Raw genomic sequence first — 25,795 nt, forward strand, 5'->3', positions numbered from 1 at the left:
TGTGACAGTTATCTGCCATAGATAAGTATATGGTATATCTGAATGTGAAGTTAAGATCAACATGTAAATGTTCACACGCGCACACATTCTTGTATTTTCCCCTCAGGGGACCCACCTGCTCGCTCACACACACACACACGCGCCGCCAGCATTGAGGCCGGTTAGCTCAGAAGGTCAGAGCGTGGTGCTAATAACGCCAAGGTCATGGGTTCAATCCCCATACTGGCCAAACTGCTTACTCTGCATATCTTTAAAAACTTCAGACTCTAAAGATTGTATGTTCCATTGTTAGCTTTGGTGTGCGACAATAATTCGTCAAGTCTGATAATCACCTGACTTAAAGCTAAGAGGAAATAAAGATAACTCAAACATAAGGAATTTAAGTTTATGAAGTGAGGAAAGCTTATTTGTATTACACATCTCATGTACAAATCAAAGTACTTTTCATAAAAAACATTTAAAAAATGAGAATACACATAACTCTCAGTGATGAAGTATAATCATCAAGCTTTAAAAAAGTCTCTACCACCAGACCCCAGGAGCACCCCACCAGCTTCCACCACCAGACACCCAGCTTCCACCCCCAGACCCCACTAGCTCGACCCCCAGCTTCCACCACCACAACCCAGGAGCTTCCATCACCAGACTCCTGGAGCTTCCAGCACCAGACCCCAGGAGCATTCACCACCAGACCCCAGCAAAATCACTACCAGAACACAGGAGCTTCCACCACCAGACCCCCAGCTTCCACCACCAGTCCCCGAGTAGACTCATAATATAGCTGAAGTTGTATCTAGCAGAGGATGGTTTCGATCCATCGACCTCTGGGTTATGGGCCCAGCACGCTTCCGCTGCGCCACTCTGCTGAACCACCCACTGTTCCCAAAGTCTGGTCAGGGTCCAAACAGGGGGTCTAGAGTCTAAATGGATTCAGCCAGGTCTGTGACAGTTATCCCCCACTAGCTCGACCCCCAGCTTCCACCACCAGACCCCAGAAGCTTCCACCACCAGACCCCAGCAGCTTCCACCCCCAGACCCCACTAGCTCGACCCCCAGCTTCCACCACCAGACTCCTGGAGCTTCCACCACCAGACCTCAGGAGCTTCCACCACCAGACCTCAGGAGCATTCACCACCATACCCCAGCAAAATCACCACCAGACCCCAGGAGTTTCCACCACCAGAGCTTCCACCACCAGACCCCAGGAGCTTCCACCACCAGAGCTTCCAGCACCAGACCCCAGGAGCTTCCACCACCAGACCCCAGGAGCTTCCACCACCAGAGCTTCCACCACCAGACCCCAGGAGCTTCCACCACCAGACCCCAGGAGCTTCCACCACCAGACCCCAGCAAAATCACCACCAGTCCCCAGCAGCATAACCACCAGACCCCCAGCTTCCACCACCAGTCCCCGGAGGTGCGTGGAATCCCGGACCAGCTCGACCAGAGCCTCGTGGCGAGCCGAGCCGAGAATCGGGGGGCTTCATCCGCATTCTCGTGGCGCTGAGACCGCGGAGATCCAGCCGAGAATCGCGGGGCTTACATCCGCTTACCCCTCCCCTCGGCCCAGAGAAAAACACACCACAGCCGGTCCGGAGCCACTTAGCCTCAGGCCCGAAACAAGACCTTCAACCCGGAGAAAAACTGACAGGCAGCACGTCGCTGAAAGCCACTCAGCCTCGCGGCTCACCGTCCCGCTGCCCAAAAAACCCGGCTCACCTGGAGCCACCCAAAGACCCGGCTCACCGTCCGAACCCGGGGACCCGCTCTTAAGCCCCCCCCCCAACCGGCCACCGGAGTGAAAGAGCCAGCCCGCTTACTTGGACGACCAGGGCCCTGGTACCCTAAACACCCAGACGCTCCTGGTACCATGGACAGCACTCTGTCAGATGCTCAGGCGTATATTGCTTTTCACTCATGTTCTGGTTTCAGGACCTTTTGTTAGGACCTTTGGTCAGCTTGTGCAAGGAAACAAATACTGTTGCTTCCATCTGGACAAACATTTAGTTCAGTAATAAAGAATAAAACGTCAGTTAAGTGTTTTGTAGTTGTAACTAAATATGGTAAACGCTCATATGCTTCTCATAGGCTCTGTGTGAAATTCTGAGTTTGTACACTATTAGATGTGGAAAGAAACACTTCCCACTATGTTTACTTTGCAGGAAACTAAACAAAACACTTCTTAACATAGTCATGAGGAGTTGTAAAAATAATGACATCACTTTATGTTTGTTATTAAATGAGACAAGGGTAGTATCTCACAGTAGACTCATAATGTAGCTGAAGTTGTATCTAGCAGAGGATGGTTTCGATCCATCGACCTCTGGGTTATGGGCCCAGCACGCTTCCGCTGCGCCACTCTGCTGAACCACCCACTGTTCCCAAAGTCTGGTCAGGGTCCAAACAGGGGGTCTAGAGTCTAAATGGACTCAGCCAGGTCTGTGACAGTTATCTGCCATAGATAAGTATATGGTATATCTGAGTGTGATGTTAAGATCAACATGTAAAAGTTCACACGCGCACACATTCTTGTATTTTCCCCTCAGGGGACCCACCTGCTCGCTCACACACACACACACACGCGCCGCCAGCATTGAGGCCGGTTAGCTCAGAAGGTCAGAGCGTGGTGCTAATAACGCCAAGGTCATGGGTTCAATCCCCATACTGGCCAAACTGCTTACTCTGCATATCTTTAAAAACTTCAGACTCTAAAGATTGTATGTTCCATTGTTAGCTTTGGTGTGCGACAATAATTCGTCAAGTCTGATAATCACCTGACTTAAAGCTAAGAGGAAATAAAGATAACTCAAACATAAGGAATTTAAGTTTATGAAGTGAGGAAAGCTTATTTGTATTACACATCTCATGTACAAATCAAAGTACTTTTCATAAAAAAACATTTAAAAAATGAGAATACACATAACTCTCAGTGATGAAGTATAATCATCAAGCTTTAAAAAAGTCTCTACCACCAGACCCCAGGAGCACCCCAGCAGCTTCCACCACCAGACACCCAGTTTCCACCCCCAGACCCCACTAGCTCGACCCCCAGCTTCCACCACCAGAACCCAGGAGCTTCCATCACCAGACTCCTGGAGCTTCCAGCACCAGACCCCAGGAGCATTCACCACCAGACCCCAGCAAAATCACTACCAGAACACAGGAGCTTCCACCACCAGACCCCCAGCTTCCACCACCAGTCCCCGAGTAGACTCATAATATAGCTGAAGTTGTATCTAGCAGAGGATGGTTTCGATCCATCGACCTCTGGGTTATGGGCCCAGCACGCTTCCGCTGCGCCACTCTGCTGAACCACCCACTGTTCCCAAAGTCTGGTCAGGGTCCAAACAGGGGGTCTAGAGTCTAAATGGATTCAGCCAGGTCTGTGACAGTTATCCCCCACTAGCTCGACCCCCAGCTTCCACCACCAGACCCCAGAAGCTTCCACCACCAGACCCCAGCAGCTTCCACCCCCAGACCCCACTAGCTCGACCCCCAGCTTCCACCACCAGACTCCTGGAGCTTCCACCACCAGACCTCAGGAGCTTCCACCACCAGACCTCAGGAGCATTCACCACCATACCCCAGCAAAATCACCACCAGACCCCAGGAGTTTCCACCACCAGAGCTTCCACCACCAGACCCCAGGAGCTTCCACCACCAGAGCTTCCAGCACCAGACCCCAGGAGCTTCCACCACCAGACCCCAGGAGCTTCCACCACCAGAGCTTCCAGCACCAGACCCCAGGAGCTTCCACCACCAGACCCCAGGAGCTTCCACCACCAGACCCCAGGAGCTTCCACCACCAGACCCCAGGAGCTTCCACCACCAGACCCCAGCAAAATCACCACCAGTCCCCAGCAGCATAACCACCAGACCCCCAGCTTCCACCACCAGTCCCCGGAGGTGCGTGGAATCCCGGACCAGCTCGACCAGAGCCTCGTGGCGAGCCGAGCCGAGAATCGGGGGGCTTCATCCGCATTCTCGTGGCGCTGAGACCGCGGAGATCCAGCCGAGAATCGCGGGGCTTACATCCGCTTACCCCTCCCCTCGGCCCAGAGAAAAACACACCACAGCCGGTCCGGAGCCACTTAGCCTCAGGCCCGAAACAAGACCTTCAACCCGGAGAAAAACTGACAGGCAGCACGTCGCTGAAAGCCACTCAGCCTCGCGGCTCACCGTCCCGCTGCCCAAAAAACCCGGCTCACCTGGAGCCACCCAAAGACCCGGCTCACCGTCCGAACCCGGGGACCCGCTCTTAAGCCCCCCCCCAACCGGCCACCGGAGTGAAAGAGCCAGCCCGCTTACTTGGACGACCAGGGCCCTGGTACCCTAAACACCCAGACGCTCCTGGTACCATGGACAGCACTCTGTCAGATGCTCAGGCGTATATTGCTTTTCACTCATGTTCTGGTTTCAGGACCTTTTGTTAGGACCTTTGGTCAGCTTGTGCAAGGAAACAAATACTGTTGCTTCCATCTGGACAAACATTTAGTTCAGTAATAAAGAATAAAACGTCAGTTAAGTGTTTTGTAGTTGTAACTAAATATGGTAAACGCTCATATGCTTCTCATAGGCTCTGTGTGAAATTCTGAGTTTGTACACTATTAGATGTGGAAAGAAACACTTCCCACTATGTTTACTTTGCAGGAAACTAAACAAAACACTTCTTAACATAGTCATGAGGAGTTGTACAAATAATGACATCACTTTATGTTTGTTATTAAATGAGACAAGGGTAGTATCTCACAGTAGACTCATAATGTAGCTGAAGTTGTATCTAGCAGAGGATGGTTTCGATCCATCGACCTCTGGGTTATGGGCCCAGCACGCTTCCGCTGCGCCACTCTGCTGAACCACCCACTGTTCCCAAAGTCTGGTCAGGGTCCAAACAGGGGGTCTAGAGTCTAAATGGACTCAGCCAGGTCTGTGACAGTTATCTGCCATAGATAAGTATATGGTATATCTGAGTGTGAAGTTAAGATCAACATGTAAAAGTTCACACGCGCACACATTCTTGTATTTTCCCCTCAGGGGACCCACCTGCTCGCTCACACACACACACACACGCGCCGCCAGCATTGAGGCCGGTTAGCTCAGAAGGTCAGAGCGTGGTGCTAATAACGCCAAGGTCATGGGTTCAATCCCCATACTGGCCAAACTGCTTACTCTGCATATCTTTAAAAACTTCAGACTCTAAAGATTGTATGTTCCATTGTTAGCTTTGGTGTGCGACAATAATTCGTCAAGTCTGATAATCACCTGACTTAAAGCTAAGAGGAAATAAAGATAACTCAAACATAAGGAATTTAAGTTTATGAAGTGAGGAAAGCTTATTTGTATTACACATCTCATGTACAAATCAAAGTACTTTTCATAAAAAACATTTAAAAAATGAGAATACACATAACTCTCAGTGATGAAGTATAATCATCAAGCTTTAAAAAAGTCTCTACCACCAGACCCCAGGAGCACCCCACCAGCTTCCACCACCAGACACCCAGCTTCCACCCCCAGACCCCACTAGCTCGACCCCCAGCTTCCACCACCACAACCCAGGAGCTTCCATCACCAGACTCCTGGAGCTTCCAGCACCAGACCCCAGGAGCATTCACCACCAGACCCCAGCAAAATCACTACCAGAACACAGGAGCTTCCACCACCAGACCCCCAGCTTCCACCACCAGTCCCCGAGTAGACTCATAATATAGCTGAAGTTGTATCTAGCAGAGGATGGTTTCGATCCATCGACCTCTGGGTTATGGGCCCAGCACGCTTCCGCTGCGCCACTCTGCTGAACCACCCACTGTTCCCAAAGTCTGGTCAGGGTCCAAACAGGGGGTCTAGAGTCTAAATGGATTCAGCCAGGTCTGTGACAGTTATCCCCCACTAGCTCGACCCCCAGCTTCCACCACCAGACCCCAGAAGCTTCCACCACCAGACCCCAGCAGCTTCCACCCCCAGACCCCACTAGCTCGACCCCCAGCTTCCACCACCAGACTCCTGGAGCTTCCACCACCAGACCTCAGGAGCTTCCACCACCAGACCTCAGGAGCATTCACCACCATACCCCAGCAAAATCACCACCAGACCCCAGGAGTTTCCACCACCAGAGCTTCCACCACCAGACCCCAGGAGCTTCCACCACCAGAGCTTCCAGCACCAGACCCCAGGAGCTTCCACCACCAGACCCCAGGAGCTTCCACCACCAGAGCTTCCACCACCAGACCCCAGGAGCTTCCACCACCAGACCCCAGGAGCTTCCACCACCAGACCCCAGCAAAATCACCACCAGTCCCCAGCAGCATAACCACCAGACCCCCAGCTTCCACCACCAGTCCCCGGAGGTGCGTGGAATCCCGGACCAGCTCGACCAGAGCCTCGTGGCGAGCCGAGCCGAGAATCGGGGGGCTTCATCCGCATTCTCGTGGCGCTGAGACCGCGGAGATCCAGCCGAGAATCGCGGGGCTTACATCCGCTTACCCCTCCCCTCGGCCCAGAGAAAAACACACCACAGCCGGTCCGGAGCCACTTAGCCTCAGGCCCGAAACAAGACCTTCAACCCGGAGAAAAACTGACAGGCAGCACGTCGCTGAAAGCCACTCAGCCTCGCGGCTCACCGTCCCGCTGCCCAAAAAACCCGGCTCACCTGGAGCCACCCAAAGACCCGGCTCACCGTCCGAACCCGGGGACCCGCTCTTAAGCCCCCCCCCAACCGGCCACCGGAGTGAAAGAGCCAGCCCGCTTACTTGGACGACCAGGGCCCTGGTACCCTAAACACCCAGACGCTCCTGGTACCATGGACAGCACTCTGTCAGATGCTCAGGCGTATATTGCTTTTCACTCATGTTCTGGTTTCAGGACCTTTTGTTAGGACCTTTCTGGGTTATGGGCCCAGCACGCTTCCGCTGCGCCACTCTGCTGAACCACCCACTGTTCCCAAAGTCTGGTCAGGGTCCAAACAGGGGGTCTAGAGTCTAAATGGACTCAGCCAGGTCTGTGACAGTTATCTGCCATAGATAAGTATATGGTATATCTGAGTGTGAAGTTAAGATCAACATGTAAAAGTTCACACGCGCACACATTCTTGTATTTTCCCCTCAGGGGACCCACCTGCTCGCTCACACACACACACACGCGCCGCCAGCATTGAGGCCGGTTAGCTCAGAAGGTCAGAGCGTGGTGCTAATAACGCCAAGGTCATGGGTTCAATCCCCATACTGGCCAAACTGCTTACTCTGCATATCTTTAAAAACTTCAGACTCTAAAGATTGTATGTTCCATTGTTAGCTTTGGTGTGCGACAATAATTCGTCAAGTCTGATAATCACCTGACTTAAAGCTAAGAGGAAATAAAGATAACTCAAACATAAGGAATTTAAGTTTATGAAGTGAGGAAAGCTTATTTGTATTACACATCTCATGTACAAATCAAAGTACTTTTCATAAAAAACATTTAAAAAATGAGAATACACATAACTCTCAGTGATGAAGTATAATCATCAAGCTTTAAAAAAGTCTCTACCACCAGACCCCAGGAGCACCCCAGCAGCTTCCACCACCAGACACCCAGCTTCCACCCCCAGACCCCACTAGCTCGACCCCCAGCTTCCACCACCAGAACCCAGGAGCTTCCATCACCAGACTCCTGGAGCTTCCAGCACCAGACCCCAGGAGCATTCACCACCAGACCCCAGCAAAATCACTACCAGAACACAGGAGCTTCCACCACCAGACCCCCAGCTTCCACCACCAGTCCCCGAGTAGACTCATAATATAGCTGAAGTTGTATCTAGCAGAGGATGGTTTCGATCCATCGACCTCTGGGTTATGGGCCCAGCATGCTTCCGCTGCGCCACTCTGCTGAACCACCCACTGTTCCCAAAGTCTGGTCAGGGTCCAAACAGGGGGTCTAGAGTCTAAATGGATTCAGCCAGGTCTGTGACAGTTATCCCCCACTAGCTCGACCCCCAGCTTCCACCACCAGACCCCAGAAGCTTCCACCACCAGACCCCAGCAGCTTCCACCCCCCGGACCCCACTAGCTCGACCCCCAGCTTCCACCACCAGACTCCTGGAGCTTCCACCACCAGACCTCAGGAGCTTCCACCACCAGACCTCAGGAGCATTCACCACCATACCCCAGCAAAATCACCACCAGACCCCAGGAGTTTCCACCACCAGAGCTTCCACCACCAGACCCCAGGAGCCTCCACCACCAGAGCTTCCAGCACCAGACCCCAGGAGCTTCCACCACCAGACCCCAGGAGCTTCCACCACCAGAGCTTCCACCACCAGACCCCAGGAGCTTCCACCACCAGACCCCAGGAGCTTCCACCACCAGACCCCAGGAGCTTCCACCACCAGACCCCAGGAGCTTCCACCACCAGACCCCAGCAAAATCACCACCAGTCCCCAGCAGCATAACCACCAGACCCCCAGCTTCCACCACCAGTCCCCGGAGGTGCGTGGAATCCCGGACCAGCTCGACCAGAGCCTCGTGGCGAGCCGAGCCGAGAATCGGGGGGCTTCATCCGCATTCTCGTGGCGCTGAGACCGCGGAGATCCAGCCGAGAATCGCGGGGCTTACATCCGCTTACCCCTCCCCTCGGCCCAGAGAAAAACACACCACAGCCGGTCCGGAGCCACTTAGCCTCAGGCCCGAAACAAGACCTTCAACCCGGAGAAAAACTGACAGGCAGCACGTCGCTGAAAGCCACTCAGCCTCGCGGCTCACCGTCCCGCTGCCCAAAAAACCCGGCTCACCTGGAGCCACCCAAAGACCCGGCTCACCGTCCGAACCCGGGGACCCGCTCTTAAGCCCCCCCCCAACCGGCCACCGGAGTGAAAGAGCCAGCCCGCTTACTTGGACGACCAGGGCCCTGGTACCCTAAACACCCAGACGCTCCTGGTACCATGGACAGCACTCTGTCCGATGCTCAGGCGTATATTGCTTTTCACTCATGTTCTGGTTTCAGGACCTTTTGTTAGGACCTTTGGTCAGCTTGTGCAAGGAAACAAATACTGTTGCTTCCATCTGGACAAACATTTAGTTCAGTAATAAAGAATAAAACGTCAGTTAAGTGTTTTGTAGTTGTAACTAAATATGGTAAACGCTCATATGCTTCTCATAGGCTCTGTGTGAAATTCTGAGTTTGTACACTATTAGATGTGGAAAGAAACACTTCCCACTATGTTTACTTTGCAGGAAACTAAACAAAACACTTCTTAACATAGTCATGAGGAGTTGTACAAATAATGACATCACTTTATGTTTGTTATTAAATGAGACAAGGGTAGTATCTCACAGTAGACTCATAATGTAGCTGAAGTTGTATCTAGCAGAGGATGGTTTCGATCCATCGACCTCTGGGTTATGGGCCCAGCACGCTTCCGCTGCGCCACTCTGCTGAACCACCCACTGTTCCCAAAGTCTGGTCAGGGTCCAAACAGGGGGTCTAGAGTCTAAATGGACTCAGCCAGGTCTGTGACAGTTATCTGCCATAGATAAGTATATGGTATATCTGAATGTGAAGTTAAGATCAACATGTAAATGTTCACACGCGCACACATTCTTGTATTTTCCCCTCAGGGGACCCACCTGCTCGCTCACACACACACACACGCGCCGCCAGCATTGAGGCCGGTTAGCTCAGAAGGTCAGAGCGTGGTGCTAATAACGCCAAGGTCATGGGTTCAATCCCCATACTGGCCAAACTGCTTACTCTGCATATCTTTAAAAACTTCAGACTCTAAAGATTGTATGTTCCATTGTTAGCTTTGGTGTGCGACAATAATTCGTCAAGTCTGATAATCACCTGACTTAAAGCTAAGAGGAAATAAAGATAACTCAAACATAAGGAATTTAAGTTTATGAAGTGAGGAAAGCTTATTTGTATTACACATCTCATGTACAAATCAAAGTACTTTTCATAAAAAACATTTAAAAAATGAGAATACACATAACTCTCAGTGATGAAGTATAATCATCAAGCTTTAAAAAAGTCTCTACCACCAGACCCCAGGAGCACCCCACCAGCTTCCACCACCAGACACCCAGCTTCCACCCCCAGACCCCACTAGCTCGACCCCCAGCTTCCACCACCACAACCCAGGAGCTTCCATCACCAGACTCCTGGAGCTTCCAGCACCAGACCCCAGGAGCATTCACCACCAGACCCCAGCAAAATCACTACCAGAACACAGGAGCTTCCACCACCAGACCCCCAGCTTCCACCACCAGTCCCCGAGTAGACTCATAATATAGCTGAAGTTGTATCTAGCAGAGGATGGTTTCGATCCATCGACCTCTGGGTTATGGGCCCAGCACGCTTCCGCTGCGCCACTCTGCTGAACCACCCACTGTTCCCAAAGTCTGGTCAGGGTCCAAACAGGGGGTCTAGAGTCTAAATGGATTCAGCCAGGTCTGTGACAGTTATCCCCCACTAGCTCGACCCCCAGCTTCCACCACCAGACCCCAGAAGCTTCCACCACCAGACCCCAGCAGCTTCCACCCCCAGACCCCACTAGCTCGACCCCCAGCTTCCACCACCAGACTCCTGGAGCTTCCACCACCAGACCTCAGGAGCTTCCACCACCAGACCTCAGGAGCATTCACCACCATACCCCAGCAAAATCACCACCAGACCCCAGGAGTTTCCACCACCAGAGCTTCCACCACCAGACCCCAGGAGCTTCCACCACCAGAGCTTCCAGCACCAGACCCCAGGAGCTTCCACCACCAGACCCCAGGAGCTTCCACCACCAGAGCTTCCACCACCAGACCCCAGGAGCTTCCACCACCAGACCCCAGGAGCTTCCACCACCAGACCCCAGCAAAATCACCACCAGTCCCCAGCAGCATAACCACCAGACCCCCAGCTTCCACCACCAGTCCCCGGAGGTGCGTGGAATCCCGGACCAGCTCGACCAGAGCCTCGTGGCGAGCCGAGCCGAGAATCGGGGGGCTTCATCCGCATTCTCGTGGCGCTGAGACCGCGGAGATCCAGCCGAGAATCGCGGGGCTTACATCCGCTTACCCCTCCCCTCGGCCCAGAGAAAAACACACCACAGCCGGTCCGGAGCCACTTAGCCTCAGGCCCGAAACAAGACCTTCAACCCGGAGAAAAACTGACAGGCAGCACGTCGCTGAAAGCCACTCAGCCTCGCGGCTCACCGTCCCGCTGCCCAAAAAACCCGGCTCACCTGGAGCCACCCAAAGACCCGGCTCACCGTCCGAACCCGGGGACCCGCTCTTAAGCCCCCCCCCAACCGGCCACCGGAGTGAAAGAGCCAGCCCGCTTACTTGGACGACCAGGGCCCTGGTACCCTAAACACCCAGACGCTCCTGGTACCATGGACAGCACTCTGTCAGATGCTCAGGCGTATATTGCTTTTCACTCATGTTCTGGTTTCAGGACCTTTTGTTAGGACCTTTGGTCAGCTTGTGCAAGGAAACAAATACTGTTGCTTCCATCTGGACAAACATTTAGTTCAGTAATAAAGAATAAAACGTCAGTTAAGTGTTTTGTAGTTGTAACTAAATATGGTAAACGCTCATATGCTTCTCATAGGCTCTGTGTGAAATTCTGAGTTTGTACACTATTAGATGTGGAAAGAAACACTTCCCACTATGTTTACTTTGCAGGAAACTAAACAAAACACTTCTTAACATAGTCATGAGGAGTTGTAAAAATAATGACATCACTTTATGTTTGTTATTAAATGAGACAAGGGTAGTATCTCACAGTAGACTCATAATGTAGCTGAAGTTGTATCTAGCAGAGGATGGTTTCGATCCATCGACCTCTGGGTTATGGGCCCAGCACGCTTCCGCTGCGCCACTCTGCTGAACCACCCACTGTTCCCAAAGTCTGGTCAGGGTCCAAACAGGGGGTCTAGAGTCTAAATGGACTCAGCCAGGTCTGTGACAGTTATCTGCCATAGATAAGTATATGGTATATCTGAGTGTGATGTTAAGATCAACATGTAAAAGTTCACACGCGCACACATTCTTGTATTTTCCCCTCAGGGGACCCACCTGCTCGCTCACACACACACACACACGCGCCGCCAGCATTGAGGCCGGTTAGCTCAGAAGGTCAGAGCGTGGTGCTAATAACGCCAAGGTCATGGGTTCAATCCCCATACTGGCCAAACTGCTTACTCTGCATATCTTTAAAAACTTCAGACTCTAAAGATTGTATGTTCCATTGTTAGCTTTGGTGTGCGACAATAATTCGTCAAGTCTGATAATCACCTGACTTAAAGCTAAGAGGAAATAAAGATAACTCAAACATAAGGAATTTAAGTTTATGAAGTGAGGAAAGCTTATTTGTATTACACATCTCATGTACAAATCAAAGTACTTTTCATAAAAAAACATTTAAAAAATGAGAATACACATAACTCTCAGTGATGAAGTATAATCATCAAGCTTTAAAAAAGTCTCTACCACCAGACCCCAGGAGCACCCCAGCAGCTTCCACCACCAGACACCCAGTTTCCACCCCCAGACCCCACTAGCTCGACCCCCAGCTTCCACCACCAGAACCCAGGAGCTTCCATCACCAGACTCCTGGAGCTTCCAGCACCAGACCCCAGGAGCATTCACCACCAGACCCCAGCAAAATCACTACCAGAACACAGGAGCTTCCACCACCAGACCCCCAGCTTCCACCACCAGTCCCCGAGTAGACTCATAATATAGCTGAAGTTGTATCTAGCAGAGGATGGTTTCGATCCATCGACCTCTGGGTTATGGGCCCAGCACGCTTCCGCTGCGCCACTCTGCTGAACCACCCACTGTTCCCAAAGTCTGGTCAGGGTCCAAACAGGGGGTCTAGAGTCTAAATGGATTCAGCCAGGTCTGTGACAGTTATCCCCCACTAGCTCGACCCCCAGCTTCCACCACCAGACCCCAGAAGCTTCCACCACCAGACCCCAGCAGCTTCCACCCCCAGACCCCACTAGCTCGACCCCCAGCTTCCACCACCAGACTCCTGGAGCTTCCACCACCAGACCTCAGGAGCTTCCACCACCAGACCTCAGGAGCATTCACCACCATACCCCAGCAAAATCACCACCAGACCCCAGGAGTTTCCACCACCAGAGCTTCCACCACCAGACCCCAGGAGCTTCCACCACCAGAGCTTCCAGCACCAGACCCCAGGAGCTTCCACCACCAGACCCCAGGAGCTTCCACCACCAGAGCTTCCAGCACCAGACCCCAGGAGCTTCCACCACCAGACCCCAGGAGCTTCCACCACCAGACCCCAGGAGCTTCCACCACCAGACCCCAGGAGCTTCCACCACCAGACCCCAGCAAAATCACCACCAGTCCCCAGCAGCATAACCACCAGACCCCCAGCTTCCACCACCAGTCCCCGGAGGTGCGTGGAATCCCGGACCAGCTCGACCAGAGCCTCGTGGCGAGCCGAGCCGAGAATCGGGGGGCTTCATCCGCATTCTCGTGGCGCTGAGACCGCGGAGATCCAGCCGAGAATCGCGGGGCTTACATCCGCTTACCCCTCCCCTCGGCCCAGAGAAAAACACACCACAGCCGGTCCGGAGCCACTTAGCCTCAGGCCCGAAACAAGACCTTCAACCCGGAGAAAAACTGACAGGCAGCACGTCGCTGAAAGCCACTCAGCCTCGCGGCTCACCGTCCCGCTGCCCAAAAAACCCGGCTCACCTGGAGCCACCCAAAGACCCGGCTCACCGTCCGAACCCGGGGACCCGCTCTTAAGCCCCCCCCCAACCGGCCACCGGAGTGAAAGAGCCAGCCCGCTTACTTGGACGACCAGGGCCCTGGTACCCTAAACACCCAGACGCTCCTGGTACCATGGACAGCACTCTGTCAGATGCTCAGGCGTATATTGCTTTTCACTCATGTTCTGGTTTCAGGACCTTTTGTTAGGACCTTTGGTCAGCTTGTGCAAGGAAACAAATACTGTTGCTTCCATCTGGACAAACATTTAGTTCAGTAATAAAGAATAAAACGTCAGTTAAGTGTTTTGTAGTTGTAACTAAATATGGTAAACGCTCATATGCTTCTCATAGGCTCTGTGTGAAATTCTGAGTTTGTACACTATTAGATGTGGAAAGAAACACTTCCCACTATGTTTACTTTGCAGGAAACTAAACAAAACACTTCTTAACATAGTCATGAGGAGTTGTACAAATAATGACATCACTTTATGTTTGTTATTAAATGAGACAAGGGTAGTATCTCACAGTAGACTCATAATGTAGCTGAAGTTGTATCTAGCAGAGGATGGTTTCGATCCATCGACCTCTGGGTTATGGGCCCAGCACGCTTCCGCTGCGCCACTCTGCTGAACCACCCACTGTTCCCAAAGTCTGGTCAGGGTCCAAACAGGGGGTCTAGAGTCTAAATGGACTCAGCCAGGTCTGTGACAGTTATCTGCCATAGATAAGTATATGGTATATCTGAGTGTGAAGTTAAGATCAACATGTAAAAGTTCACACGCGCACACATTCTTGTATTTTCCCCTCAGGGGACCCACCTGCTCGCTCACACACACACACACACGCGCCGCCAGCATTGAGGCCGGTTAGCTCAGAAGGTCAGAGCGTGGTGCTAATAACGCCAAGGTCATGGGTTCAATCCCCATACTGGCCAAACTGCTTACTCTGCATATCTTTAAAAACTTCAGACTCTAAAGATTGTATGTTCCATTGTTAGCTTTGGTGTGCGACAATAATTCGTCAAGTCTGATAATCACCTGACTTAAAGCTAAGAGGAAATAAAGATAACTCAAACATAAGGAATTTAAGTTTATGAAGTGAGGAAAGCTTATTTGTATTACACATCTCATGTACAAATCAAAGTACTTTTCATAAAAAACATTTAAAAAATGAGAATACACATAACTCTCAGTGATGAAGTATAATCATCAAGCTTTAAAAAAGTCTCTACCACCAGACCCCAGGAGCACCCCACCAGCTTCCACCACCAGACACCCAGCTTCCACCCCCAGACCCCACTAGCTCGACCCCCAGCTTCCACCACCACAACCCAGGAGCTTCCATCACCAGACTCCTGGAGCTTCCAGCACCAGACCCCAGGAGCATTCACCACCAGACCCCAGCAAAATCACTACCAGAACACAGGAGCTTCCACCACCAGACCCCCAGCTTCCACCACCAGTCCCCGAGTAGACTCATAATATAGCTGAAGTTGTATCTAGCAGAGGATGGTTTCGATCCATCGACCTCTGGGTTATGGGCCCAGCACGCTTCCGCTGCGCCACTCTGCTGAACCACCCACTGTTCCCAAAGTCTGGTCAGGGTCCAAACAGGGGGTCTAGAGTCTAAATGGATTCAGCCAGGTCTGTGACAGTTATCCCCCACTAGCTCGACCCCCAGCTTCCACCACCAGACCCCAGAAGCTTCCACCACCAGACCCCAGCAGCTTCCACCCCCAGACCCCACTAGCTCGACCCCCAGCTTCCACCACCAGACTCCTGGAGCTTCCACCACCAGACCTCAGGAGCTTCCACCACCAGACCTCAGGAGCATTCACCACCATACCCCAGCAAAATCACCACCAGACCCCAGGAGTTTCCACCACCAGAGCTTCCACCACCAGACCCCAGGAGCTTCCACCACCAGAGCTTCCAGCACCAGACCCAAGGAGCTTCCACCACCAGACCCCAGGAGCTTCCACCACCAGAGCTTCCACCACCAGACCCCAGGAGCTTCCACCACCAGACCCCAGGAGCTTCCACCACCAGACCCCAGCAAAATCACCACCAGTCCCCAGCAGCATAACCACCAGACCCCCAGCTTCCACCACCAGTCCCCGGAGGTGCGTGGAATCCCGGACCAGCTCGACCAGAGCCTCGTGGCGAGCCGAGCCGAGAATCGGGGGGCTTCATCCGCATTCTCGTGGCGCTGAGACCGCGGAGATCCAGCCGAGAATCGCGGGGCTTACATCCGCTTACCCCTCCCCTCGGCCCAGAGAAAAACACACCACAGCCGGTCCGGAGCCACTTAGCCTCAGGCCCGAAACAAGACCTTCAACCCGGAGAAAAACTGACAGGCAGCACGTCGCTGAAAGCCACTCAGCCTCGCGGCTCACCGTCCCGCTGCCCAAAAAACCCGGCTCACCTGGAGCCACCCAAAGACCCGGCTCACCGTCCGAACCCGGGGACCCGCTCTTAAGCCCCCCCCCAACCGGCCACCGGAGTGAAAGAGCCAGCCCGCTTACTTGGACGACCAGGGCCCTGGTACCCTAAACACCCAGACGCTCCTGGTACCATGGACAGCACTCTGTCAGATGCTCAGGCGTATATTGCTTTTCACTCATGTTCTGGTTTCAGGACCTTTTGTTAGGACCTTTCTGGGTTATGGGCCCAGCACGCTTCCGCTGCGCCACTCTGCTGAACCACCCACTGTTCCCAAAGTCTGGTCAGGGTCCAAACAGGGGGTCTAGAGTCTAAATGGACTCAGCCAGGTCTGTGACAGTTATCTGCCATAGATAAGTATATGGTATATCTGAGTGTGAAGTTAAGATCAACATGTAAAAGTTCACACGCGCACACATTCTTGTATTTTCCCCTCAGGGGACCCACCTGCTCGCTCACACACACACACACGCGCCGCCAGCATTGAGGCCGGTTAGCTCAGAAGGTCAGAGCGTGGTGCTAATAACGCCAAGGTCATGGGTTCAATCCCCATACTGGCCAAACTGCTTACTCTGCATATCTTTAAAAACTTCAGACTCTAAAGATTGTATGTTCCATTGTTAGCTTTGGTGTGCGACAATAATTCGTCAAGTCTGATAATCACCTGACTTAAAGCTAAGAGGAAATAAAGATAACTCAAACATAAGGAATTTAAGTTTATGAAGTGAGGAAAGCTTATTTGTATTACACATCTCATGTACAAATCAAAGTACTTTTCATAAAAAACATTTAAAAAATGAGAATACACATAACTCTCAGTGATGAAGTATAATCATCAAGCTTTAAAAAAGTCTCTACCACCAGACCCCAGGAGCACCCCAGCAGCTTCCACCACCAGACACCCAGCTTCCACCCCCAGACCCCACTAGCTCGACCCCCAGCTTCCACCACCAGAACCCAGGAGCTTCCATCACCAGACTCCTGGAGCTTCCAGCACCAGACCCCAGGAGCATTCACCACCAGACCCCAGCAAAATCACTACCAGAACACAGGAGCTTCCACCACCAGACCCCCAGCTTCCACCACCAGTCCCCGAGTAGACTCATAATATAGCTGAAGTTGTATCTAGCAGAGGATGGTTTCGATCCATCGACCTCTGGGTTATGGGCCCAGCACGCTTCCGCTGCGCCACTCTGCTGAACCACCCACTGTTCCCAAAGTCTGGTCAGGGTCCAAACAGGGGGTCTAGAGTCTAAATGGATTCAGCCAGGTCTGTGACAGTTATCCCCCACTAGCTCGACCCCCAGCTTCCACCACCAGACCCCAGAAGCTTCCACCACCAGACCCCAGCAGCTTCCACCCCCCGGACCCCACTAGCTCGACCCCCAGCTTCCACCACCAGACTCCTGGAGCTTCCACCACCAGACCTCAGGAGCTTCCACCACCAGACCTCAGGAGCATTCACCACCATACCCCAGCAAAATCACCACCAGACCCCAGGAGTTTCCACCACCAGAGCTTCCACCACCAGACCCCAGGAGCCTCCACCACCAGAGCTTCCAGCACCAGACCCCAGGAGCTTCCACCACCAGACCCCAGGAGCTTCCACCACCAGAGCTTCCACCACCAGACCCCAGGAGCTTCCACCACCAGACCCCAGGAGCTTCCACCACCAGACCCCAGGAGCTTCCACCACCAGACCCCAGGAGCTTCCACCACCAGACCCCAGCAAAATCACCACCAGTCCCCAGCAGCATAACCACCAGACCCCCAGCTTCCACCACCAGTCCCCGGAGGTGCGTGGAATCCCGGACCAGCTCGACCAGAGCCTCGTGGCGAGCCGAGCCGAGAATCGGGGGGCTTCATCCGCATTCTCGTGGCGCTGAGACCGCGGAGATCCAGCCGAGAATCGCGGGGCTTACATCCGCTTACCCCTCCCCTCGGCCCAGAGAAAAACACACCACAGCCGGTCCGGAGCCACTTAGCCTCAGGCCCGAAACAAGACCTTCAACCCGGAGAAAAACTGACAGGCAGCACGTCGCTGAAAGCCACTCAGCCTCGCGGCTCACCGTCCCGCTGCCCAAAAAACCCGGCTCACCTGGAGCCACCCAAAGACCCGGCTCACCGTCCGAACCCGGGGACCCGCTCTTAAGCCCCCCCCCAACCGGCCACCGGAGTGAAAGAGCCAGCCCGCTTACTTGGACGACCAGGGCCCTGGTACCCTAAACACCCAGACGCTCCTGGTACCATGGACAGCACTCTGTCCGATGCTCAGGCGTATATTGCTTTTCACTCATGTTCTGGTTTCAGGACCTTTTGTTAGGACCTTTGGTCAGCTTGTGCAAGGAAACAAATACTGTTGCTTCCATCTGGACAAACATTTAGTTCAGTAATAAAGAATAAAACGTCAGTTAAGTGTTTTGTAGTTGTAACTAAATATGGTAAACGCTCATATGCTTCTCATAGGCTCTGTGTGAAATTCTGAGTTTGTACACTATTAGATGTGGAAAGAAACACTTCCCACTATGTTTACTTTGCAGGAAACTAAACAAAACACTTCTTAACATAGTCATGAGGAGTTGTACAAATAATGACATCACTTTATGTTTGTTATTAAATGAGACAAGGGTAGTATCTCACAGTAGACTCATAATGTAGCTGAAGTTGTATCTAGCAGAGGATGGTTTCGATCCATCGACCTCTGGGTTATGGGCCCAGCACGCTTCCGCTGCGCCACTCTGCTGAACCACCCACTGTTCCCAAAGTCTGGTCAGGGTCCAAACAGGGGGTCTAGAGTCTAAATGGACTCAGCCAGGTCTGTGACAGTTATCTGCCATAGATAAGTATATGGTATATCTGAATGTGAAGTTAAGATCAACATGTAAATGTTCACACGCGCACACATTCTTGTATTTTCCCCTCAGGGGACCCACCTGCTCGCTCACACACACACACACGCGCCGCCAGCATTGAGGCCGGTTAGCTCAGAAGGTCAGAGCGTGGTGCTAATAACGCCAAGGTCATGGGTTCAATCCCCATACTGGCCAAACTGCTTACTCTGCATATCTTTAAAAACTTCAGACTCTAAAGATTGTATGTTCCATTGTTAGCTTTGGTGTGCGACAATAATTCGTCAAGTCTGATAATCACCTGACTTAAAGCTAAGAGGAAATAAAGATAACTCAAACATAAGGAATTTAAGTTTATGAAGTGAGGAAAGCTTATTTGTATTACACATCTCATGTACAAATCAAAGTACTTTTCATAAAAAACATTTAAAAAATGAGAATACACATAACTCTCAGTGATGAAGTATAATCATCAAGCTTTAAAAAAGTCTCTACCACCAGACCCCAGGAGCACCCCACCAGCTTCCACCACCAGACACCCAGCTTCCACCCCCAGACCCCACTAGCTCGACCCCCAGCTTCCACCACCACAACCCAGGAGCTTCCATCACCAGACTCCTGGAGCTTCCAGCACCAGACCCCAGGAGCATTCACCACCAGACCCCAGCAAAATCACTACCAGAACACAGGAGCTTCCACCACCAGACCCCCAGCTTCCACCACCAGTCCCCGAGTAGACTCATAATATAGCTGAAGTTGTATCTAGCAGAGGATGGTTTCGATCCATCGACCTCTGGGTTATGGGCCCAGCACGCTTCCGCTGCGCCACTCTGCTGAACCACCCACTGTTCCCAAAGTCTGGTCAGGGTCCAAACAGGGGGTCTAGAGTCTAAATGGATTCAGCCAGGTCTGTGACAGTTATCCCCCACTAGCTCGACCCCCAGCTTCCACCACCAGACCCCAGAAGCTTCCACCACCAGACCCCAGCAGCTTCCACCCCCAGACCCCACTAGCTCGACCCCCAGCTTCCACCACCAGACTCCTGGAGCTTCCACCACCAGACCTCAGGAGCTTCCACCACCAGACCTCAGGAGCATTCACCACCATACCCCAGCAAAATCACCACCAGACCCCAGGAGTTTCCACCACCAGAGCTTCCACCACCAGACCCCAGGAGCTTCCACCACCAGAGCTTCCAGCACCAGACCCCAGGAGCTTCCACCACCAGACCCCAGGAGCTTCCACCACCAGAGCTTCCACCACCAGACCCCAGGAGCTTCCACCACCAGACCCCAGGAGCTTCCACCACCAGACCCCAGGAGCTTCCACCACCAGACCCCAGGAGCTTCCACCACCAGACCCCAGCAAAATCACCACCAGTCCCCAGCAGCATAACCACCAGACCCCCAGCTTCCACCACCAGTCCCCGGAGGTGCGTGGAATCCCGGACCAGCTCGACCAGAGCCTCGTGGCGAGCCGAGCCGAGAATCGGGGGGCTTCATCCGCATTCTCGTGGCGCTGGGACCGCGGAGATCCAGCCGAGAATCGCGGGGCTTACATCCGCTTACCCCTCCCCTCGGCCCAGAGAAAAACACACCACAGCCGGTCCGGAGCCACTTAGCCTCAGGCCCGAAACAAGACCTTCAACCCGGAGAAAAACTGACAGGCAGCACGTCGCTGAAAGCCACTCAGCCTCGCGGCTCACCGTCCCGCTGCCCAAAAAACCCGGCTCACCTGGAGCCACCCAAAGACCCGGCTCACCGTCCGAACCCGGGGACCCGCTCTTAAGCCCCCCCCCAACCGGCCACCGGAGTGAAAGAGCCAGCCCGCTTACTTGGACGACCAGGGCCCTGGTACCCTAAACACCCAGACGCTCCTGGTACCATGGACAGCACTCTGTCCGATGCTCAGGCGTATATTGCTTTTCACTCATGTTCTGGTTTCAGGACCTTTTGTTAGGACCTTTGGTCAGCTTGTGCAAGGAAACAAATACTGTTGCTTCCATCTGGACAAACATTTAGTTCAGTAATAAAGAATAAAACGTCAGTTAAGTGTTTTGTAGTTGTAACTAAATATGGTAAACGCTCATATGCTTCTCATAGGCTCTGTGTGAAATTCTGAGTTTGTACACTATTAGATGTGGAAAGAAACACTTCCCACTATGTTTACTTTGCAGGAAACTAAACAAAACACTTCTTAACATAGTCATGAGGAGTTGTACAAATAATGACATCACTTTATGTTTGTTATTAAATGAGACAAGGGTAGTATCTCACAGTAGACTCATAATATAGCTGAAGTTGTATCTAGCAGAGGATGGTTTCGATCCATCGACCTCTGGGTTATGGGCCCAGCACGCTTCCGCTGCGCCACTCTGCTGAACCACCCACTGTTCCCAAAGTCTGGTCAGGGTCCAAACAGGGGGTCTAGAGTCTAAATGGACTCAGCCAGGTCTGTGACAGTTATCTGCCATAGATAAGTATATGGTATATCTGAGTGTGAAGTTAAGATCAACATGTAAAAGTTCACACGCGCACACATTCTTGTATTTTCCCCTCAGGGGACCCACCTGCTCGCTCACACACACACACACACGCGCCTCCAGCATTGAGGCCGGTTAGCTCAGAAGGTCAGAGCGTGGTGCTAATAACGCCAAGGTCATGGGTTCAATCCCCATACTGGCCAAACTGCTTACTCTGCATATCTTTAAAAACTTCAGACTCTAAAGATTGTATGTTCCATTGTTAGCTTTGGTGTGCGACAATAATTCGTCAAGTCTGATAATCACCTGACTTAAAGCTAAGAGGAAATAAAGATAACTCAAACATAAGGAATTTAAGTTTATGAAGTGAGGAAAGCTTATTTGTATTACACATCTCATGTACAAATCAAAGTACTTTTCATAAAAAAACATTTAAAAAATGAGAATACACATAACTCTCAGTGATGAAGTATAATCATCAAGCTTTAAAAAAGTCTCTACCACCAGACCCCAGGAGCACCCCAGCAGCTTCCACCACCAGACACCCAGCTTCCACCCCCAGACCCCACTAGCTCGACCCCCAGCTTCCACCACCAGAACCCAGGAGCTTCCATCACCAGACTCCTGGAGCTTCCAGCACCAGACCCCAGGAGCATTCACCACCAGACCCCAGCAAAATCACTACCAGAACACAGGAGCTTCCACCACCAGACCCCCAGCTTCCACCACCAGTCCCCGAGTAGACTCATAATATAGCTGAAGTTGTATCTAGCAGAGGATGGTTTCGATCCATCGACCTCTGGGTTATGGGCCCAGCACGCTTCCGCTGCGCCACTCTGCTGAACCACCCACTGTTCCCAAAGTCTGGTCAGGGTCCAAACAGGGGGTCTAGAGTCTAAATGGATTCAGCCAGGTCTGTGACAGTTATCCCCCACTAGCTCGACCCCCAGCTTCCACCACCAGACCCCAGAAGCTTCCACCACCAGACCCCAGCAGCTTCCACCCCCAGACCCCACTAGCTCGACCCCCAGCTTCCACCACCAGACTCCTGGAGCTTCCACCACCAGACCTCAGGAGCTTCCACCACCAGACCTCAGGAGCATTCACCACCATACCCCAGCAAAATCACCACCAGACCCCAGGAGTTTCCACCACCAGAGCTTCCACCACCAGACCCCAGGAGCTTCCACCACCAGAGCTTCCAGCACCAGACCCCAGGAGCTTCCACCACCAGACCCCAGGAGCTTCCACCACCAGAGCTTCCACCACCAGACCCCAGGAGCTTCCACCACCAGACCCCAGGAGCTTCCACCACCAGACCCCAGGAGCTTCCACCACCAGACCCCAGGAGCTTCCACCACCAGACCCCAGCAAAATCACCACCAGTCCCCAGCAGCATAACCACCAGACCCCCAGCTTCCACCACCAGTCCCCGGAGGTGCGTGGAATCCCGGACCAGCTCGACCAGAGCCTCGTGGCGAGCCGAGCCGAGAATCGGGGGGCTTCATCCGCATTCTCGTGGCGCTGAGACCGCGGAGATCCAGCCGAGAATCGCGGGGCTTACATCCGCTTACCCCTCCCCTCGGCCCAGAGAAAAACACACCACAGCCGGTCCGGAGCCACTTAGCCTCAGGCCCGAAACAAGACCTTCAACCCGGAGAAAAACTGACAGGCAGCACGTCGCTGAAAGCCACTCAGCCTCGCGGCTCACCGTCCCGCTGCCCAAAAAACCCGGCTCACCTGGAGCCACCCAAAGACCCGGCTCACCGTCCGAACCCGGGGACCCGCTCTTAAGCCCCCCCCCAACCGGCCACCGGAGTGAAAGAGCCAGCCCGCTTACTTGGACGACCAGGGCCCTGGTACCCTAAACACCCAGACGCTCCTGGTACCATGGACAGCACTCTGTCCGATGCTCAGGCGTATATTGCTTTTCACTCATGTTCTGGTTTCAGGACCTTTTGTTAGGACCTTTGGTCAGCTTGTGCAAGGAAACAAATACTGTTGCTTCCATCTGGACAAACATTTAGTTCAGTAATAAAGAATAAAACGTCAGTTAAGTGTTTTGTAGTTGTAACTAAATATGGTAAACGCTCATATGCTTCTCATAGGCTCTGTGTGAAATTCTGAGTTTGTACACTATTAGATGTGGAAAGAAACACTTCCCACTATGTTTACTTCGCAGGAAACTAAACAAAACACTTCTTAACATAGTCATGAGGAGTTGTACAAATAATGACATCACTTTATGTTTGTTATTAAATGAGACAAGGGTAGTATCTCACAGTAGACTCATAATATAGCTGAAGTTGTATCTAGCAGAGGATGGTTTCGATCCATCGACCTCTGGGTTATGGGCCCAGCACGCTTCCGCTGCGCCACTCTGCTGAACCACCCACTGTTCCCAAAGTCTGGTCAGGGTCCAAACAGGGGGTCTAGAGTCTAAATGGACTCAGCCAGGTCTGTGACAGTTATCTGCCATAGATAAGTATATGGTATATCTGAGTGTGAAGTTAAGATCAACATGTAAAAGTTCACACGCGCACACATTCTTGTATTTTCCCCTCAGGGGACCCACCTGCTCGCTCACACACACACACACACGCGCCTCCAGCATTGAGGCCGGTTAGCTCAGAAGGTCAGAGCGTGGTGCTAATAACGCCAAGGTCATGGGTTCAATCCCCATACTGGCCAAACTGCTTACTCTGCATATCTTTAAAAACTTCAGACTCTAAAGATTGTATGTTCCATTGTTAGCTTTGGTGTGCGACAATAATTCGTCAAGTCTGATAATCACCTGACTTAAAGCTAAGAGGAAATAAAGATAACTCAAACATAAGGAAATTAAGTTTATGAAGTGAGGAAAGCTTATTTGTATTACACATCTCATGTACAAATCAAAGTACTTTTCATAAAAAAACATTTAAAAAATGAGAATACACATAACTCTCAGTGATGAAGTATAATCATCAAGCTTTAAAAAAGTCTCTACCACCAGACCCCAGGAGCACCCCAGCAGCTTCCACCACCAGACACCCAGCTTCCACCCCCAGACCCCACTAGCTCGACCCCCAGCTTCCACCACCAGAACCCAGGAGCTTCCATCACCAGACTCCTGGAGCTTCCAGCACCAGACCCCAGGAGCATTCACCACCAGACCCCAGCAAAATCACTACCAGAACACAGGAGCTTCCACCACCAGACCCCCAGCTTCCACCACCAGTCCCCGAGTAGACTCATAATATAGCTGAAGTTGTATCTAGCAGAGGATGGTTTCGATCCATCGACCTCTGGGTTATGGGCCCAGCACGCTTCCGCTGCGCCACTCTGCTGAACCACCCACTGTTCCCAAAGTCTGGTCAGGGTCCAAACAGGGGGTCTAGAGTCTAAATGGATTCAGCCAGGTCTGTGACAGTTATCCCCCACTAGCTCGACCCCCAGCTTCCACCACCAGACCCCAGAAGCTTCCACCACCAGACCCCAGCAGCTTCCACCCCCAGACCCCACTAGCTCGACCCCCAGCTTCCACCACCAGACTCCTGGAGCTTCCACCACCAGACCTCAGGAGCTTCCACCACCAGACCTCAGGAGCATTCACCACCATACCCCAGCAAAATCACCACCAGACCCCAGGAGTTTCCACCACCAGAGCTTCCACCACCAGACCCCAGGAGCTTCCACCACCAGAGCTTCCAGCACCAGACCCCAGGAGCTTCCACCACCAGACCCCAGGAGCTTCCACCACCAGAGCTTCCACCACCAGACCCCAGGAGCTTCCACCACCAGACCCCAGGAGCTTCCACCACCAGACCCCAGGAGCTTCCACCACCAGACCCCAGGAGCTTCCACCACCAGACCCCAGCAAAATCACCACCAGTCCCCAGCAGCATAACCACCAGACCCCCAGCTTCCACCACCAGTCCCCGGAGGTGCGTGGAATCCCGGACCAGCTCGACCAGAGCCTCGTGGCGAGCCGAGCCGAGAATCGGGGGGCTTCATCCGCATTCTCGTGGCGCTGAGACCGCGGAGATCCAGCCGAGAATCGCGGGGCTTACATCCGCTTACCCCTCCCCTCGGCCCAGAGAAAAACACACCACAGCCGGTCCGGAGCCACTTAGCCTCAGGCCCGAAACAAGACCTTCAACCCGGAGAAAAACTGACAGGCAGCACGTCGCTGAAAGCCACTCAGCCTCGCGGCTCACCGTCCCGCTGCCCAAAAAACCCGGCTCACCTGGAGCCACCCAAAGACCCGGCTCACCGTCCGAACCCGGGGACCCGCTCTTAAGCCCCCCCCCAACCGGCCACCGGAGTGAAAGAG

The 25,795-nt window shown here is 52.8% G+C and overlaps 11 non-coding genes across 11 annotated transcripts; all 11 read left to right on the top strand.

Moving 5' to 3' along the window:
• Positions 1 to 155: 155 nt before the first annotated feature.
• Positions 156 to 229, top strand: trnai-aau (transfer RNA isoleucine (anticodon AAU)). The gene has a single exon. It is a non-coding gene; the product is annotated as a tRNA-Ile (tRNA).
• A 2,368-nt stretch (positions 230 to 2,597) lies between these two features.
• On the top strand, positions 2,598 to 2,671 carry trnai-aau (transfer RNA isoleucine (anticodon AAU)). The gene has a single exon. It is a non-coding gene; the product is annotated as a tRNA-Ile (tRNA).
• A 2,414-nt stretch (positions 2,672 to 5,085) lies between these two features.
• trnai-aau (transfer RNA isoleucine (anticodon AAU)) lies at positions 5,086 to 5,159 on the top strand. Its single transcript has one exon. It is a non-coding gene; the product is annotated as a tRNA-Ile (tRNA).
• Positions 5,160 to 7,153: 1,994 nt separating this feature from the next.
• Positions 7,154 to 7,227, top strand: trnai-aau (transfer RNA isoleucine (anticodon AAU)). The gene has a single exon. It is a non-coding gene; the product is annotated as a tRNA-Ile (tRNA).
• A 2,412-nt stretch (positions 7,228 to 9,639) lies between these two features.
• trnai-aau (transfer RNA isoleucine (anticodon AAU)) lies at positions 9,640 to 9,713 on the top strand. The gene has a single exon. It is a non-coding gene; the product is annotated as a tRNA-Ile (tRNA).
• Positions 9,714 to 12,080: 2,367 nt separating this feature from the next.
• Positions 12,081 to 12,154, top strand: trnai-aau (transfer RNA isoleucine (anticodon AAU)). Its single transcript has one exon. It is a non-coding gene; the product is annotated as a tRNA-Ile (tRNA).
• A 2,414-nt stretch (positions 12,155 to 14,568) lies between these two features.
• Positions 14,569 to 14,642, top strand: trnai-aau (transfer RNA isoleucine (anticodon AAU)). Its single transcript has one exon. It is a non-coding gene; the product is annotated as a tRNA-Ile (tRNA).
• Positions 14,643 to 16,636: 1,994 nt separating this feature from the next.
• Positions 16,637 to 16,710, top strand: trnai-aau (transfer RNA isoleucine (anticodon AAU)). The gene has a single exon. It is a non-coding gene; the product is annotated as a tRNA-Ile (tRNA).
• Positions 16,711 to 19,122: 2,412 nt separating this feature from the next.
• On the top strand, positions 19,123 to 19,196 carry trnai-aau (transfer RNA isoleucine (anticodon AAU)). Its single transcript has one exon. It is a non-coding gene; the product is annotated as a tRNA-Ile (tRNA).
• A 2,413-nt stretch (positions 19,197 to 21,609) lies between these two features.
• trnai-aau (transfer RNA isoleucine (anticodon AAU)) lies at positions 21,610 to 21,683 on the top strand. The gene has a single exon. It is a non-coding gene; the product is annotated as a tRNA-Ile (tRNA).
• Positions 21,684 to 24,097: 2,414 nt separating this feature from the next.
• On the top strand, positions 24,098 to 24,171 carry trnai-aau (transfer RNA isoleucine (anticodon AAU)). Its single transcript has one exon. It is a non-coding gene; the product is annotated as a tRNA-Ile (tRNA).
• The last annotated feature ends 1,624 nt before the right edge of the window (positions 24,172 to 25,795 follow it).

The sequence above is a fragment of the Cololabis saira genome, unplaced genomic scaffold, assembly GCF_033807715.1.
Source record: "Cololabis saira isolate AMF1-May2022 unplaced genomic scaffold, fColSai1.1 scf036, whole genome shotgun sequence".
In the NCBI taxonomy this organism is placed as follows: domain Eukaryota; kingdom Metazoa; phylum Chordata; class Actinopteri; order Beloniformes; family Belonidae; genus Cololabis; species Cololabis saira.